This window comes from Camelus bactrianus, chromosome 1 (genome assembly GCF_048773025.1).
Source record: "Camelus bactrianus isolate YW-2024 breed Bactrian camel chromosome 1, ASM4877302v1, whole genome shotgun sequence".
Classification (NCBI taxonomy): domain Eukaryota; kingdom Metazoa; phylum Chordata; class Mammalia; order Artiodactyla; family Camelidae; genus Camelus; species Camelus bactrianus.
This window is the reverse complement of record NC_133539.1, coordinates 25,960,802-25,979,648: the sequence shown is the minus strand read 5'-3', so window position 1 is coordinate 25,979,648 and position 18,847 is coordinate 25,960,802. Positions and strand designations below refer to the sequence as shown.

The following is an 18,847-nucleotide window of genomic DNA, read 5'->3' as shown; positions in this document are numbered from 1 at the left end:
AATGACAGTTGTGAAAAATCCTGATCTTTAAAGGGGTTGATCTTTAAGGAAAATGTTACAATAGCTTCCCTGTGACAACTCAAAACAATTCTTGAAATCAAATTTAGATACCCTAATATGACCACTCATTTTTTAATTGTGTCTTATCTGGACATCCAAGACAGTTTTACAGACCCATACACCTAGACCCCAGAGAGGATCCTGCAACTAGGATTCATCCAAGAATTTTCCAAGCCAACTTAGACATGTTTAAGGAGAGATGGACTGATTAAATTCTACAGGCAACTACTGAAGGTTTCCAGAAAATTACAGAAGAAACCTCAATTAATTTCAAGACAAATCCTCGGAAGTCTTTAGCAATATATAGTGATCTATTGTGATCTGCGATATTGACAAGTTATCACACATTGTAAAAATCTGAACATTCCAAAGTACCTATCAATTTTATAGCAAACAGCTCTGGTGTGGATTTAATGAATAAATGTAAATTGTAGTGACAATGAGCTTAATCTTTATTTTATGAACAAAGGTAACATTTCAAAATTCTTACTAGTTTGGAGATTCAAGAGAATGTGTGAAAATGAGCCCTCTGAAGACTAAGAATGATTTTCAGCTTCACAAATATTTTTATGACAGTGCACATAAATATTAAATGTAGGATCACTGCAAAGTAGGGCATTAGTCACATGGGATATAAGGATATATGGATAATCACATGAAATATTTACAAATGAGAATACAAGTTAAACCTTATTATCTGTCATGGTCTATTAGTTTCTTAACAAGTGTGGTCAATTTTTAAAAGATATGAACATACCTTAAAACAAACTGTTAACCTGAATCATATTTTTTTGAAAACCTAATCGCAAGATTATTTTAAATTTTTAAGTGGAAGTTTGAAATAGGGATATGAAGAAGACTGTATTGAAATAAATTTAAGTCAAATAGACAGGAGTACAATACATTTCCACCTCAGATTAGCATTTGCTACAAAGACTCTCATTCTTTACTATTAGAATTCACTTAGGATAAAAGAATCACTCAACAGTAACAATAAAGGGAAGAAAGATTTTTACAAATCCTACTTGAAATCTTGTTTATAATTAAAAAGAATTAAAATAGTAGATATTTGAGTTGGGATTTTACCTAAGTAATTCCATAACTTCCCAAGACCAAAACCTAAGCCCGTTTTTTATTTCTTCACAATCTTTAACTAAACTATTTTGACCCAAGTTATCTTTTTATATAAAATTGTTTCCAAAGTATTTCCAAATATCTATTTCATTAATTCCAAAATGCGCTTCTTAAGGCAATTATACAAACATTACCAAAGTCAGCAAAATGTATTTAAAGTACAAGTCAGTTCTCATTCCAGCCTTAGACAGTGTAAACCATTGGGTGCTGTTAGTTTTCAAGTATATGTGCAGAGCTCATCTAATTTCTGTGACTTTCTGTGTTATTAATTTTGAACAAATATTTCCAATATCCAGCTCTGTGATCACATAGGTAGATGAGCATGTTATTGTCCAAGCAAATGTGTTATGAGTCCTCACATGATGGACTACATTGAGGCCAGATGTCAGAGGTGCTGAAATTGATAATCCATCAGTAATTTTCTATCTGTCGCAATAGCTCTGACCCATTGAACTAAATAAATATGTTTAATCACTGACTGGTCAACTTATCAAATGGTGCCCTGAGCTAAGCGGAAGGACTTGTCAAATGTAGAACAGATAAAGCAAGAACCACAGCCAAAGGCAAAAAAAAAAAACTGCTTCCTTAATCTCTACCCTTTTCCATCTCACTTTGAGAAAATAGACTTAAGTGGAAATAATATTAGGAAAACGTCTAGGTTAAGAAATACTGGAAAAATATTTCCTTAAAGTTCTATGGCATTTCTTCTATTCTTTCTATATAAGCCAAACTGTTGATACATTTCAATTTCACTGTAGTTATATAAAGACATCCCAAGTTCAATGATAGGTAACACACTGAATGCCAATAAAGGGGGACAAGTCAAGAAGCGCTACATCACAGTTACCAAGCCATGTGGCAATAGTGATTTGCGAATAAGGCCCACTCAGTCCCGAAGATAAAGCTCTCCTCTGAAAAGAGAAATACCCTTCACTGTTCAAGTAAGCTAAGGGACTGAAAATTGCTGAATATGAACAGTTACATGACAAGCCCATTCCATACAAACATTAATCACAGTTAATGAGATAAAAGCTTCAGTAACATGTGACACTGGGTAAGTGATAGATCAGCCATCCTTTCATTAAATGTGCCAACAGCTACGTGATAATAAAGGCCAACCGCCAACCCTGACCCAGAATGGGGCAAACTGAGGAGATCAGATGCACTGCACTGACCACAAACAGTAGTGATTTCTTCAGCAGGATTTGTGGAGGTTCACAAATAGCATTCTCAGTAATAAGTTCCCTGTATCTTACTTGGCCACTGCCACGCGCTGGCAGCCATGACAGAAAACTCTTGAACTTGTTTATTCACACTAGTTTAATCCTGATTCTACACACTGATTCAGCCTGTGAGGTTAAGAAGATGGATGAGAGGAGCCAGGGCCACGAAGAGGTCAGGGTCATGATGTCGCTGGATCTCATTAACTACATCACTCAAGACACCAGTCACTCTAAAGGTCACTCCAACTGAGGATGCCAGTATAGGTAAAGGAAACCTAGTTGGATGAAATAAACCAATTTTTCTTAGAACTGACATCACATATAAAAACAAAGCTATTCTAAATATGCTTCCTGGTCCCAAACATATTTATTAAAATAAATTGTTTTAAGAAAAGAAGAAACTACCTCTAAGCTCCCAAATAAAAAATAGAAAAACATTTTTAAAGGGCCCATAAAAGTCTAGTTAGTCCATGAATTAACAATTACTTTGAATTTTACCAAGTGAAGTTTGGCCTACTGTATATGGTAGTTGGTTTAAAAAGGTGGAAGAAGGACTAGTATTCACAAATGTATCCCCACAATTAGAAAGTCGAGTAATAACCTTTTTTTGTGTGGCAAAATTAATGATTTTAACTTATTTTACAGAGACAATATAAAGTATTTGACAGAAGACTACTGTATGAAAACTTTTCAAGAACTCACAGACTTTAGAATGACTTATTAAACATGTCTGCAATTTAGATTATTCCTATTTCCTGAGTGCATGTGCAAGCCATTATCATAAGATTTCTAAATGTTCTTTGAAGAAATAAAAACAAATTATTAGAGCTTATCCAATTTGACCAAATTACAGATCTATTTATTTACATGTGTAGTAGTTTCATCTTTTATTTCATTTAAGTATTTTTAACTGAATCCATTTCACAGACTATTATTAAAGTAATAGTGCTGATAAATAAAAAAATAGGAGAAATAATGATGTTTATTTCTGGTGCTAATTTTTTTTACTCTTCTGTAGTCTACAACATTTCTAAAATTACAATGTATTTATAACCAGAAAAAAAACTGGAGAGATAAAAGACAAAATAAGGAAAAATAAAACAAACAAACAAAAAGACATACATAGTAGAAAGATCTTTATAGTAGTTTAGATAGCATGGTTCCAAAATAAAGAGCAATGCTATACTGGTTTAATATATGACTGCTTATTTGTATAATTATGTAATTAATTTCATATAATTTTGAAAATATGTCAGTACATGGTAAACATGCATTTTACCTAATAACATACTTTTATACTAAGTGTAAGTCAAATGTATCTCAAAATATCAGCTTTTTTGCTTCATGTATTTCTTTTAGAGAAACAAAACAAGATCAAATTTATATCCTAGAAATTTATGTTTGTTTACAGTAAACTTTGAAAGACCAGAAATATTGATCCAGAATGTGCATAATTTAAAAAAAATTACCTTAGATCTGAATGCCCGATTAGAAAAGAAAAATGACTTAATTACCAGGTGACAAGGTGACTAGGGACTACACAGACGGAACCCATGATGAGTTAAATCCTCAAAAGACAGAACATTAAGGAAAAACCTCAATTTATCAGCAATATTATCAATTACTTTTTATCAACCAGAATTTGCATGGAGAAATGGCAACCCTAAAAAAAATGGTATTATCTAGGGTAATTAAAAAGGTTTTTTTTTGACAGACTAGGGGAATAGCCAGTTAAAAAAACTGCTGCTAAATTTACTTGCTATCACAGGTTGGCCAACATAAACGATAGGCTGGAAATACCTTTTTTCTAACGAGCTTAGTCCAGTAATCATATACAAACCCTCTACACTAGCTCCTTAGATTTCCACTTTTCCAGAGTATAAATGATCTAGTCTAATTCTCTCACCTTAAACTCAAGAAAACAGACCCAGAGAGGCTAAAAAGGTTTGTCAAAATTACATGGTTAGTAGGAGAAAAGGGCCAGAACCTGGTCCTTTCTGGGGAAAGAAATTCCCCAAATTATCTTTTCCCTACATTGCTCTCTGATGAAATTAGCTCCCTCATTTGTCATCTCAAGTCTGCCTCTCATCAGCCAGGGGTTTTGATTAAGTCAATTCACTTCTCAGGGCCTCAGTTTCTACATCTGAACAACAAGGGGACTGATGATCTCTAAGGTTCCTCAACCTGCCAGCTTCCATGTACACGGTTCTGTGATGACCTGACTCACCCAAAGGTTGCCTTTTTTTTTTTTTTCTGACTTAATCCTACATTCATTTCTTATGAAAAAGCTTCCATTAATGCCCCTGTAATTAACATCAAACCCAAATGGAATGAATGGGAGATTTTCTTATGCATAGAACAAGGACCCTTAAATAAGAATGAATAATGATAATATTTCCCAGAAGACAACTATGGCAGCCCTCAAGTATGATTAACTAGACCACTCCTTGTCTCTCTTTTCTTCACAGAAATAGAACAGTTCATTTGCATGTCATCTGATATAAAGAGAGATCCTAGAATATAATGGGTTATTACCATTGGGTACTTCATTAGTAAAGCTTTTCCTTATGACATGACAGAAAAGAGAAAGACAAAGTAAATTGAGATTCTTACATCTCTATTAATGACATACACATTTGAAGATTAGATTCTATCAGCATATCCATCAATCCTTCTAAGAACCAAACAAGTACTTAAGAAGGATTTTGCAAGTTGACCCCTTTCTAGGTAGTCCTGTTTAACAATAGGCTTTTGAGAGGAGCTGCTTTTAAAAGAAAATCCTATATGAATATTAAACACAGCATCTTCCTCCTTCTTTTAAGAATATTTAAAGCAGATCCAGGAAGAAAACAAAAATAAATCAGCCTTTCTATCAAGCTACTCTTGAATCTAGAAGTGTGGGTCCTGGGGAATTATATGTTATAAATGAGGGGTTGGACTACAAAGTGCAATTAATTTAATTGCTTATAATCTCAAAGGATTTCAAAGTAAGATGTGTAAGACATATGCTTAAGTGGGATTCTTCCAAGGACTTTTAATGAAACATGGTAATACTAAATTCAAGAATATCATTTCTACTTTATGGAATTCCTTGTGAATAGGAAAGTGATGAGACTAAGTAAGTCATCAGTAAGAAGTTATCTTATTTCATTACCATGAAAACTGTTTTTTTTTTTTCCTTTGAGGGAAAACATAAGGCAAAGCTATACCAAAACGTAGAGTTGTATGTAATCTTTTAGGCTCTCTTCTGACCACATCATCATTTTGGTCTTGGTTTGCCTATAATTCTTTAAAATATCAAGAAAGAACACATATACCATAATCATTGTCTGGCACGCTGAGGCAAAATCTGCAACTCCCAACCACTGGTCCTTTTCTTTATTCAAAGGTCACATGAAACAAACATATTCTCTCCTTGGTATGGCAGTTCTTGAAGTGCTTGGTGAGAACTACTGGACCTACTCATGTATTCATTGCTCCTACTTCAATAATAATTCCAGTTCTTTCCACTTTATCTAGTTGTGATAGACTTAAATCCTTAATCTTTCTCTTCTAGTGGTATTTCAGTTTTAAAGATGAATATAAATTGGTACTCAGAACTATTAATGATATTCCATCCATAGTTTGAGCAGCAAAGAATCAAGCTGGACCACATTTCTTAATCTGAACTATTAATGCATTTTAGAGTAAGAGACTTTGGGGCAGCTTTATAATGAACCCTGTTCATTAAGTCAAGTATTAAGGACTCTTACTTTATTCATATGAACAACCTTTCCTCTCTTACTGTAACCTCCCCAACTTCCAACCCCAATTAAAAAAAAAAACCAACTCTGTCATTAAACCCAAAAGCCATAATGGAGCAAAAATCAAAAATACACGAAGAAATTCACAGGACTGTATGTACAACATACCACAAGTTGAATGTATTAATTTCAAACAGTGAATTTCTGAACCTGAATATGTGAATTTTAAAGATACTATGGACATTTAATAAAAATGATTTCATCAAAGTTTAAGCAAAACACAAATATTCAAGTCATAAATTATTGATTTCTTATAGGACATTTTTATTTATATTTTTATGTCTACTTAAAGTAGTTAGGTAGCTTATTTGTCTTAACTTTTTATTTTGAAATAATTATAGATTCATAGGAAGCTGTAAAGATAGTACAGAGATGTCTCTTGTACCATTTACCCAGTATCCCTCCAATGTATAGGTTACATCTTACATAATAATACTGCAATACCAAAACCAGGAATTAGACATTAGTATAACGTGTGTGCTTCTATGTCACTTTATCACAAGTACATATTTATATAACCATCATCACAACCAAGATTCACAACTATTTCACCACCACAAAGATCACCTTGTTGCTTTCCCTTCATAGTCAAACCTATCCCTCTTTCCCAAATCATCCTTAACCTTTGACAATCACTAATGTTTTCCATCACTATAAATTTGTCATTATGAGGAGGTTAACATAAATGGAATTATACAGTATGTGACCTTTAGAAATGGCTTTCTTCACTCAGCATAAAGCTCTTGAGATCCATCTAAGTCGTTGTGCATATCAATAATTCACTCCTTTTTATTGCTGAGTAGTATTCCATGATGTAGATATAGCATGGTTTGTTTAACCATTCACCTACTCAGGGACATTTTAGTTGTTGTTTTCATGTTTTTTCCTATTACAAACAAAGCAGCTATTAAAATTCTGTATAGATTTTTGTGCAGGTAAAAGTTATCATTTCTCTTAAACACCCAGGAATGCAAATATATAGTAAGTATATATTTAGTGTTTTAAGAAACTGTCAAACTATATTCCAGGGTGGCTGTACAATTTTTTACTCCCACCAGTAATGAATGAGACATGATTTTTTATTTTGGTTGTTCTAAAAAGCTATGTAGTGATAACTTAGTATAGTCCAACTTAATGTAAATTCCCCTAAGGCCAGTGATGTTTAACATTTCTTCAAGTTCTTATCTGCCAGCCATTTATCATTTTTGGTAAAATATTTCTTTATGCCATGCCCTTTTTCTAATTAGACTGTTACATTTAATGTTAAATTTTGAGAGATCTTTATATCCTTTAGGTCTGAGTCTTTGGACAGATATAAGTGGCTTGCAAATACGTTCTCCTTCTATGTGATTTGTCTTTTTATTCTCTTAACAGGATCTTTTATAGAGGAAAATTTCTCATTTTAATGAAGTCAAATTTATTTACCTTATGTTTTTGGCTTCTGCTGTGGTATCACATCTGAGAACTCTTCACCAAGCCCAAAGTACCAAAGATTTTGTCACATTTTCTAAAAGTTTTATAGTTTTATGATTTACATTTAAATATTTGATCCATTTTGAATTCATTTTTATAACGTATGAAGTGTAAGTTGAGCTTCTTTTTTTAATATGAATATCCAATTGCTCCAAGTATCAGTTATTGAGAAAACAAGTCTTCCTCCTTTAATTAATTTTTTAAATTAAAAATTATAAATAGTTACTTGAAAGCCAAATTGATCAATGTTAATATTAGACACTGAACTTAGAGAGAAACTATCAAAGTTAGTAAATTTCTACAAATATATATGCCATGACATAATGCATGTAAATGTGTTAATAACTTCCAAAGAACTCGAGAAAGTATTTTAAGGGTATTACTGCTACTATCATACTCCTTTTTCTATAAAACTTAGTCAAGTTATCTTTAGATACAAAATGATAGATGACTCTTCTTATAAATTGGATTCTTAAGCTTCAAGCTGCTTTGGCCTGCAAACATGTCAATAAGAACTGAAAGTGATGGATCTTCCTGATACTGATATTTGACAACTAGGAACTGTACAGAGAAAATCATATTACTTGAATAAACTAATGAGCTCTCAAATGTCAATATATAACTAAATAAAAAATAGAAAAGCTTACTCTTTCTGTTGTTTCCTTCCTTTAATATTCCATGAAACCACAGAATTTTAGCACCAAAATGAAGCTTTAGACTTCATCTAGTCAAGCATCCTCATTGTACATACACAGTTGGATAACTGTTTCTGGGTAGAATACCTGAAACAAATGCTAATGATTTCTTCTGAGTGTCAAATGGTTTTGTTTGTTTCAATGAATCAGTGAGGACAATCTGCACAGTAGTTAAGAAAGCAAACTCTAGGTGAAGGCTGCCTGGATTCAAATCCCAACTCTTCAAAAATTGCTAAGTTAATAAAGAAATGGCCTCAGACGTAACAGAAAATGATAGAGCTGCTTTGAGAATTATACTTACAATAAACTACTTAGAGAAAAAGTCTGGCATTTAGTAAACGCCAGTGATTATTTTTCCTTGCTTTCTGCCTAGGGAAATCATTTCATCTGGCTCATAATTGTCTTGGAAAAATCTACCTCTTCTTCCACTGAATTCCCACATGTTCAGGTGTTCCTCTCTGTAGGTCTTACAACATTTCACACTATCTTGAACACTCCTTGATGGCATGAGTCAAGCCTTATTTTATTTTTTGATTTTGTATCTAAGGTAAAACACACACACACACACACACACACACACACACAAAAGTAACACAAAATATACCATCTGAATCATTTTTAAGTATATAGTTCAGGACTGTTAAGAATATTCACATTGTTGTGCAACAATGTGAATCTCCAGGACTTCTACATCTTGCAAAACTGAAACTCTATACCCATTAAACAACCCTGGTTTAAGTATCAGTATCCTCAACACCTCGCTGAGTACCCAGCAGTTAGAAGGCAGCAAACTAAATTTATATCAGCCCTTAGACCACAAACTCATTTCTTAAATTCCTATCAGTTCTCCTTTGGAATGCAATCTCTTACCTTTCTAGTATCAACTTAATTCATCAAATTAATTCAACCCTCTTCCTACCATACTTTAACTTGTTGTAGATCTATCTGCACACTCTTTCAATGTTCCAATCCACCTTATCCTTCCTTTAACATATTTCCTCTCATGCCTTATAAGGAAAATTCCCAACTCAAAAAACATTGAAGGGCTGGCTTCAACTTAGGTCTTCTAGGATAACATGCAAGCTCCTTAGTTTGTTTAATTATTACCAATCTCTACTTCCCTATTTAAATTAACCCCCTCTCCTTTCCTACATACAACATCCAACTCAACAAATACAGTAATTTCCCCCCCAAAATGGCCAATCACACACAGCCTCAGGCCTTTGCTTTTATACTTCTCTCTAGTTTTCTGAGACCACTTATCATTCATACTCATCCAGAAGCATCTGGTGCCACTTCTTCCTTTTTACCTCCTGTGGCATGTTCCTTCTGAAGGCCCTTACCCTACACCACGGTGGAAGATCACTGCCACTTGATGACGCTGCCTAGGCTTCTTACCTATAACACAAGCACCAATGAAGGCACGGACCTCTTAAGTTGCTTTTTACTCCTAACAACTAGGAAGCCTAAGAAAGACTTCTAGAAAGATTAAAGGGAAAACACTGAATATCCTCATTCAATGTGAATAAACAGAAAAAGCAAGGAGGAGGAAAGTGAGTCAGGTAGATATATATAAAATGGCTATATCAAATATGACATCTTATAAAAGTAAAATAGTCACATTAGGTTTCTATAATTTACAGTTATACATAAAACCTGTCTAACGTTTGTGCCAAATCTTTATACAGACTTAAATGTTAGATAAAAGCATTAAAAAAACACAAAACTTCATGATTGTCTTTATAAATAATAAGAAGTTCTTGCATAACTGGAAAATGGCCTGATTATAAGAAAAAGATGTGGCAATAAAAAGAGCCCCTTCTCTTCCTAGATGTTAATTTACACTCAGTTTCCAGACCCTACTTGTGATGCTCCTCACTGTGCCAAAGGCAGACTTTTCCTGCTGACATCCTGACATCCTTGCCTGCTGGCTTTTTGAGGATCAGTTAGTTGTACAACAGGCTTAGCCTAACCAGTGAATAAGTGACCACAGGCTATTGTGGGTGGTAGAATTTCTGTAAATAAATAAATAAATAAATAAATAAATAAATAAATAAATAAATAAATAAATAAATAAATAAATAAAAAATAAAAACCTGTTGGAATTCATCAGAGTCTGGGCCTATATATTTGTCTGTCACATTAAAAGCAACTGCTTCTCTTACAGTCCTTGTGTGACTTCTCTCCAAGGGCCAGAAACACTACTGACATCTGAACAAATCCCAGAAGGGTAGCATTAGGGAACTTCAGAGAGTTTACAGAAATCCTAAATAGGAGCCCAATACTGTCTTCCTCGATTACTTCTTGTAAAACATATTCCTTACTGACAAAAATGTATGGATATCTTCTAATTAAGGAAAGAGTGGTTGGAAATGTTTTTGCTTTTGAAAATCTCCTAAGAGGAAAACCAATTCCAATGCTTTAGAGTGGGAAGAATATGTAGATAGTATGATTGAACATTTTATCCTTTAGCAATTGTCACTGACTGTTACAAACATCCATAGAAAAAGAAATTTCCAGAGTTGAACAAAGTTTCACCTGCTGTTTTTACTCCTATACTCCTGTAAAAAGCTTAACATATATACTGACTCACGTGTGAAAAAAGTGAGCCTCCTTTATGTAGTTATAGAAACCTTGTGGGAGCTGCTTCAGAACTGAACAATGTGTATTATAATTATCAGAAACAAATTCAATCTAAAGAAGGAAAATTGGAGACCTATCATTCTGATGAAACACAAATCTTGGAGAAAAGCATACAAATTGCTGCACAAAATTATGTTTCCTTACTACAGTGTCAACCCTCATACATTTTCAGTAGAAACAACTTACATTTACATACCAGCTGAGATAAAATAAATTGAAGGTTTACAGATGGGAAACTCTCCAAACCATAAATATTCTTTTCTCACTTTTATCTTAAAAAATTCTGGGACTGAACACAAGAGCTGACCTCAACATTTTTTCTTCATACGCCTTAGTATCACTATGAGTACATTTGGCTGTCATTCCATGGGTAGGATTTACATGTCTGCAGAGCTCAGGATTATACCATTTTTGGAAATAATCTTTTGAAAAGAGGAAGAATATCAAGATTTCTCTCCATTTATGTGCTTTCCTTGGAATCAGAGTTAATTTCCCTGGAATTCAGAGTTAATTCAGGCTAATTTGAGTGAATGGCAACTTGAGACTTGTAGTAGGAGAGGGGTTGGATACAGTTAATTCAATCAACAGAAATCTGATATCAAAATACAGCATTGCACATATTTAGATAGTTCATAAGTTCAAACATGTACCCCAGGCACAGTAATACAACCTTTATTTGTGACTATTAATGAGACTTGTAATTGAAAGAATTTGATGGAGTATTACAAAATTAAAAGGTACACACACAAAACAGCCCAAATAATACAGATGTATGCATATGCACACACATGTACCCTCTAGGATTATTCTCTAATGTCTTTTGTTTCTAGTTAAAGATGTTTTAGATTGACTCCTTGATGCTGATACACTCATGCTTTATAATACTTTCAACTGAGTTTACAAATTTCTTTTAAAATAGCCTTGGACCAGCATTGTGGATGCAGGGCAGTACAAAACCTACAGAGTACAAACAATATTTGATTCTCATCATGATTTTTTCTTAATACAATTTCTCATTAGTGGTTACTCTTGCTAAAAGATAAATGTCCTATATTAATTTGCTAGGGCTGCCATCACAAAATACCATAATCTCTGTGGCTTAAATAGTAGAAATTTATTTTCTCATAGTTCTGGCACCTAAAAGTCTAAGATTAAGGTGTTGACAGCTTCAGTTTCGTCTGAGGTTCCCCTCTTTTGCTTGTATATGGCCCCCTTTCACTGTGTCCTCTTAGGTCTTTTCTCTGTGCATAAACATCTCTGGTGTCTACTGTGTCCAAATGTCTTCTTATAAGGCCACCAGTAGATCAGGACTCACTCTAACAGCTGTATTTTAATTTATTTCTTTAAAGACCCTACCTCCCAATAGAGTTATATAATGAGGTACTGGGGATTAGGAGTTCAACAATAAATTTGGGAGGGGACACAATTTAGTTCATAACATGGCCCAAGTACCTTAAGCTATGAGTGTTTTTCAGTGCTTGTCTGTATACCCTCAGAACCCTACCAAAAAAAAAAAAAAAATCTCTGAATTCTCTCTGGAAATTTGTAGAAACACAAATAGAGGAATCATGAAAAAATCAGTAGCTCCTATATTCTTTTTGGCCAAAATCTATGAATATCAGTTCCAATTTGACTAATTGCCTCTTATGTATTTAAATAAGGTTTTTTTAAGGAAAGTTGTGTCATGACAGCAGTTCTGTTTTTCTACTCTTGGAATTACTTAATCAACTTCTATTTTAATTGCCATTAATTTGTTATTCTAAACCTTTCTAGTAAAGGAAAAAATCTTTAAAATGTCTGGTAGGAAAAATAACCTGGGAACGGGAAAGGTTATGTCAGTTATTCTCAGGAAAGATAATGTCATATCCTAAGAAGCCAGAATATTGTTTGCTTTCAGAACAAATAAAAATGTGACAGAAAGTGAAGATTCAAGTAGCAAGATTGTCCAATGTAATTAGGGCCAAAGTCAACATAGTCTGGCAAGAAGTTCTGCAAGAGGAAGTAATTTCAGGATTTTATTTCATCAATTCATACCTACTTGAATTAAATAACTAGGTAAAAGAAAAAAATAGAAAATTCATGACTATTCAATGGCTTTATATAGTTAATTATTTTATATTTTAATTAATTAAATCTCATCTTAAAATATAGACATATGACACAAGGAAGTGTAACATGCCAGCCAGTCATTAATATCTGTCAAATCCTGGCAATGTTTCATGACTGTGTTTTGTACTTTGAGAGGAGCTAGATACAGTTAATTCAATAACACTAATAAATATTATTTTATCTACAATTAAAGATTCCATAAAAATTCCTCAAAAAGAGTCACCATATTACTACGCAATTTTAATCTTAATTATATAACTAAGAGAATACCCAAATGAAACCATGTCACACAATTTGTACAAGAATATTCATAGCAGTATTATTCATAACAGACAAAAAGTGGAAACAACCCAAATTTCCATCAACGGACTAGTGAATGGATAAAATGATGGAGTATCCACAAAATAGAGTATTATTCAGCAGTATAAAGGAATGAAGTACTGATATATTCTACAACAAAGATGATCCTTTAAAATACTATGCTAAGAAAAAGAAGCTAGTTTAAAAAGACCATATACTGTATAATTCTATTTACATGAAATGTCCAGAATAGGCAAACATACAGAGACAGATAGTAGATTAGTATTTGCTTAGGGATGGAGCAGAAAGGTTCCAAGGGAGTGGGAATTGACTGCTAATGGGCATAGAGTTTCCTTTAGAACTGACAAAAATGTTTTAAATTAGATTGTGATGTTGGTTACACAACCCTGTGAATATGCCAAAAAAACGAAATTGTACACTTCAAATGGGTATGTTATATGCGAATTATATCTCAATAAAGCAAATTTTAAAAATCTCTCCATGGTTTAATCCTTTATGCAATTTAATTTATCTCATGTCTTTTTGGAGCATAAAGGTATTTTGACTGGATAACATTCACTTACAGCCAAAAGAAAAGAAAAAAGAAAACAAATTACATATTTATTAACTTGGAAGTATCAATGAAACAATTCACCTCATGTTCATTTTTAATGCCACTGTGACCTCTGTTACTAAAGTCAGTCTACTTCTGTAACCTCTCTTCCTTGCACAGATAAAACATCAATCTAGTTTTGGATTTAAAGCAAACAGGATCATTATGTTTGTAGAGTGTTCCATAGCTTTGCTATTCTAGCAATCTGTGACTAATGCAAGACCTTTCCCTTCTCTAAATGACTTTCTTGAGGCATGAGTTTTGATACATGGAAACAAAAACAAACAAACAAACAAACAAACAAACAAAAGGAGGAGGAGAAGAAATGAAAAGAAAGAAATCACCCTGCAGTCATGGAATTCAATCTATTTCTAGTTTCCCAATTGAATTATGAACCAAATCTGTTCTCTTTTGTAGCTGTCTCAAAAGCCAACTTTTAAACATGTAGCAATTTTATTTTATCAAAGCAAAGGTAAATCATAGCTAATCTCAAAAATTCTTGTGTTCTTGTTTTGCTTTAGAAGTAAGAAAAGGAAAAAAAACAGATCAGTTTCTAAGTTACCCCTGACCTTTGAACCACAACCTCCTTGCCACTAAAGCGTTCAGCGCCTCATTTAATCTCCCCTTTCTGCACTGGCATAGTGCAGAGAAAAGGAAATGGAAAAAATAATCTGGGGACTTCATCAATTTTTCATGAATTTTCATTTAGGCCAGAACCCCCTCTTACCCTGGTCGATAGATCAAGCTGCTGTCATATATTTACCACCTGGGGCTACAGCTGCTATCTCTAGGGGCTGCCACTGACTCGGGCTGCATCACTGGCAGCCACAATCTGTGGGAGGACCCCTGTGCTCCTTCTGTTCCAAACACAGGGAGACTGGTTTTCAAAGTGAAATCCTATCTGCACCAGTTATGCCTCAGCTCTCTAGGTGGTCCCATCGGGAAAACTACATATTAACTTCTTAAGGGCCAAGTGCCTTGCTTGTAGACCTTGCAATACTTTTTTTGAAATACGTAAAAATCATTTTTTGCCTAAAGACCTAAAGTTCAAGAGATTTAAAAAGTATTTCCTGCATTGCTATTTTTTTCCAAACCAAGAGGGGGGAAAAAGCAAATATGAGGTAAGTGATTAAAAATTCTACTGCAATGATTGATCCTAAATATTTGTTTTCCTCCATTACACTGTTCCATTACATAAAACTGAGGTATGTATTTTTAAAAAGAGAACAAACACAGCATGATAGAAAACAGGCTAACTTCTATTATGACCAGTCAAGACAGATGTTTATCAATAAAACTGCACATTTCATATAACAGCAGAAACCAAGATTGTTGAAATTAAAATTGAAAATCAAGATAAAGCAGAGTCAAAAAAATTTCAGGTCTTTTTTAACTGAATAATCATTTCACAATAAAAATTGTAGTAAGGTTTTCTGCTACTTATCCATATATTCTTAACCACCTAGATATGCCTAGATACACTTAAATCAATTTTCAACTGATTTTGACCCTCAGAGGAAATTTGGCAGAGCCTGGAGACACAAGTTGTGGTTGTCACAACTTGGGCTGCAGGGGTCCTATTGGGCATCTTCTGGGCAAAGGTCAGAGATGCTTCTACACATCCTACAATGTAGAGCACAGCCTCCACAACAAAGAATTAACCCATCCCAAATGGCAAGAGTGCACAGGCTGGAATACCCTACTCTAGTTCCCTCATACCCAATTCAGAGCTGAATTCTTGAAAGAACAGGCACCATTTGCCACTCCAACTTCACCACCTATTTATTCTTCAGCTGCAGTGCTCTCTTTCCATCCCTAGAGACCATGGATATTTTTTTATTATACCACAATATGGCATTTGCATTGTCCACCACTTTTTTTTTCTTAAAACTATTTCATTTCTCTTGTCACTCCACTTCCCACATCCTGTCATTCTGATACCTCCTCTGAGCCTCTTGCACCAGCCTTCTTTCCTTTGTTTACCATTAAATATTGGGGTTCCAAACACTGGGAGTGATCTGAGCTCCTATTAACCACTCCCTACACACAGCTTGCCTGGGCAATCACATCTATGATTATCTACTCCCATGGCTTCAACCTCCACCTGGGAAAGACCTCTCTTTTCAATTCCAGAAGCTCTTTTCTTAAAGGAACATCACATATTTTTACCTTGATATTTCACTGGTATGTAAGCCAAAGCAGACTCTGCTCTCCTGTCCCCACTATAGTTATTTCTCCTGCATCTATCTGCCATCCCTTTGGAGGTAGGTAATACAACATAGCCAGTCACTCCACCAAAAAAAAAAAAATCTGGGGATCACCCTCTATCCTCAAATCAACATTAAATGATATGATTTATACTTTCTAAATACAATTCAAACATTTTCCTTCTTTCAACCTTCACCACTGTTTTCTAACATATACTCTTTTCTGAATGTTTTGACAGCTTAACTCCACTCTGACTTCAATCATCATCTGTTTAACCCAATCTTCAATTCTTTTTCAAAGACTCTCCTTTTACATAACAAAAAGTCTAGATTTTATGATGCAGCACCTGCCTATCTTTCCAACGTATGCTGTCCACCAACCTCATATCAAGCTACTTGCAGTTCTCCAAATACATGATGTTTTTAGGCCTCTTTTTTCCTTTAATAGATGTGCCATAATTGAGCAATTATGTTGAGTCCTAAAATATGAAAGCCAAACATTTATATGACCTGCACTGAATCCTCTATCATTTTATAAAAATACACCTGGGTTACCAACAGAATGACAAATTGTAGTACTTTGACCCAAATTTCCATATTAACACGTTTTATGAAACAAATAAGGAAAGGGAGAAGACTGATGAGCTAATGCAAAAGAGATGAGCAGCATATAAATGGGTATTATTTGATCTTGTGTTGCCTTAAATGGCATGAACTGTTGACAGGGCATTAGAAGAAAGAATTTTATTCACTAGCTAAATCCAATTTAGAAGCTGCTTTCTTTTCCTCTCGAGGTCACAAGTATTTTTTAGCATTTCTCAAAGTGCACTGATTTAAAAATAAAAAATGCTACTGCCACATTACATGAAAAAAAATCATGGTTTAAAAATTCCTTCTAAATAGTTTGATTCATTATTAATGATACAATTAGGAAAGAGAGAAATACTTTAGATTAAATAAAAATACAAGATGCATATGTGTTGGGAGCAATTTTAAAGCTAAGGCTCAGAAATATATATATATATAAGTTTATAGTTGTTCAACAATAAAATGACTAGTCAATTTAGATAAACTTTAATATTGAGAAGAAAGTTAATTAAGGATTAAAAACAATTATTTGTTTAAAATAAATAAGCTACAAAGATATATAGTACAACACAACACACAGAATATAGCCAATATTTTATAACTGTAAATGGAATATAACCTTTAAGAATTGTGAATCACTATGTTGAACACTCAAATTTATAAAATATTGTACATCAACTATACCTCAATAAAAAATACTTATTTGCTGCTGAGTAGATAAAAAATTTTTAATTAGAAGTTCTTTACCTTTATTTATGTAAAATGGGCCAGATTTCATTTGAGTATTTTTCCAACTATGACACAGTCCTCTACAACTGAAAATTAGAACAATCATGGTCTGATCTTGAATTCCCCATTAACTTACTTTCTGAGTCTTAGTCACTTAACCATCATGGGTTTCATTTTATCTATAAAAGGGAAGAATTATGCCTGTTATATTTACTATAAAGTGATCTGGTTGGAAAAACCATAGAAATTGACATTGAAATATTTCAATATGTTTGAAATATTCCAGAAATAAGATAGTTCAAAATAAAAATGAAACAGGAATATTTGCATTCTTGGGGTTTTGTGTATATACCTCAGACCTCACTAAACTATAATTAATCTAACTGCTTTGTGAACAAACTTATAGAAATGAAATTACCTAGTGTCTGGCAAAGTGGCATTGCTAGTAGAAGTTCTAATGCTTAGATCTCAAAACACTTCATAAAACAACCTTGGATTTTAGGATTATTCTAGGCTTTTCTTATTGGACTTATATATTCCCAGCATGGAGTGGGTTCCAGATTTCCCAGTACAAGCTATAAATCAAAAGATTGGATGCTTGAGAACAAAAGCTTTCATTGGGATAGCTGAGTAAGAAATTGTACGACTTTGTTTACTAGAAGATGCTTTCATGTACAAAGGTAACAACACGCTGTTGAGAATTTCAATACACATATACACAAGTTTTATAATCTAGTGTGATACCACATAGCATGTGAATACAAGTATCAAGTTTAATTGGAGACATGAGACCATCAGCTATTATCCAACACTCCATCTCAGCTATATAAAAAAGATTTATGCATCCTGAAATATTTCTATTCTCTTACCTATGAACAGCTACTGGCACAACTAGAAAGTTGAAGAGCACAAACTTTCTTTAGGCCCAATTACTGCCACCTTACTCACAATTAATTCTAGATAAAATCTTTCCTGAAAATAGGTATCAAAATTGTCTGGTGCTGTTCAAATTATGACACCAAATCCTCACCTATAAAATAGAAAACAAATTTAACGTATTTTTTAATTTGTTCTGGAAAACCATCCAGAAAAATAAAGTTCAAAGAGATGCAAAGTCTTGATATCTTGATTTACCAGTGCTGTTTGGGCTGTCAGATTAATAAACAAATATATTTTAAAATGTCAAAGGCAGGGCAAGTAATTAGCTACTGCTGATTACCGAGACTGAGCAAGACCTTCCTAAATATGAACATTCTGTCCCTACACAGAA

The 18,847-nt window shown here is 33.6% G+C and overlaps 1 protein-coding gene across 6 annotated transcripts in view; it reads right to left on the bottom strand.

Annotated features, from left to right (window-relative positions):
* The window catches only part of ROBO2 (roundabout guidance receptor 2), a 1,146,968-nt gene that overhangs the window by 468,620 nt on the left and 659,501 nt on the right, over window positions 1–18,847 (bottom strand). The window lies entirely within an intron of this gene.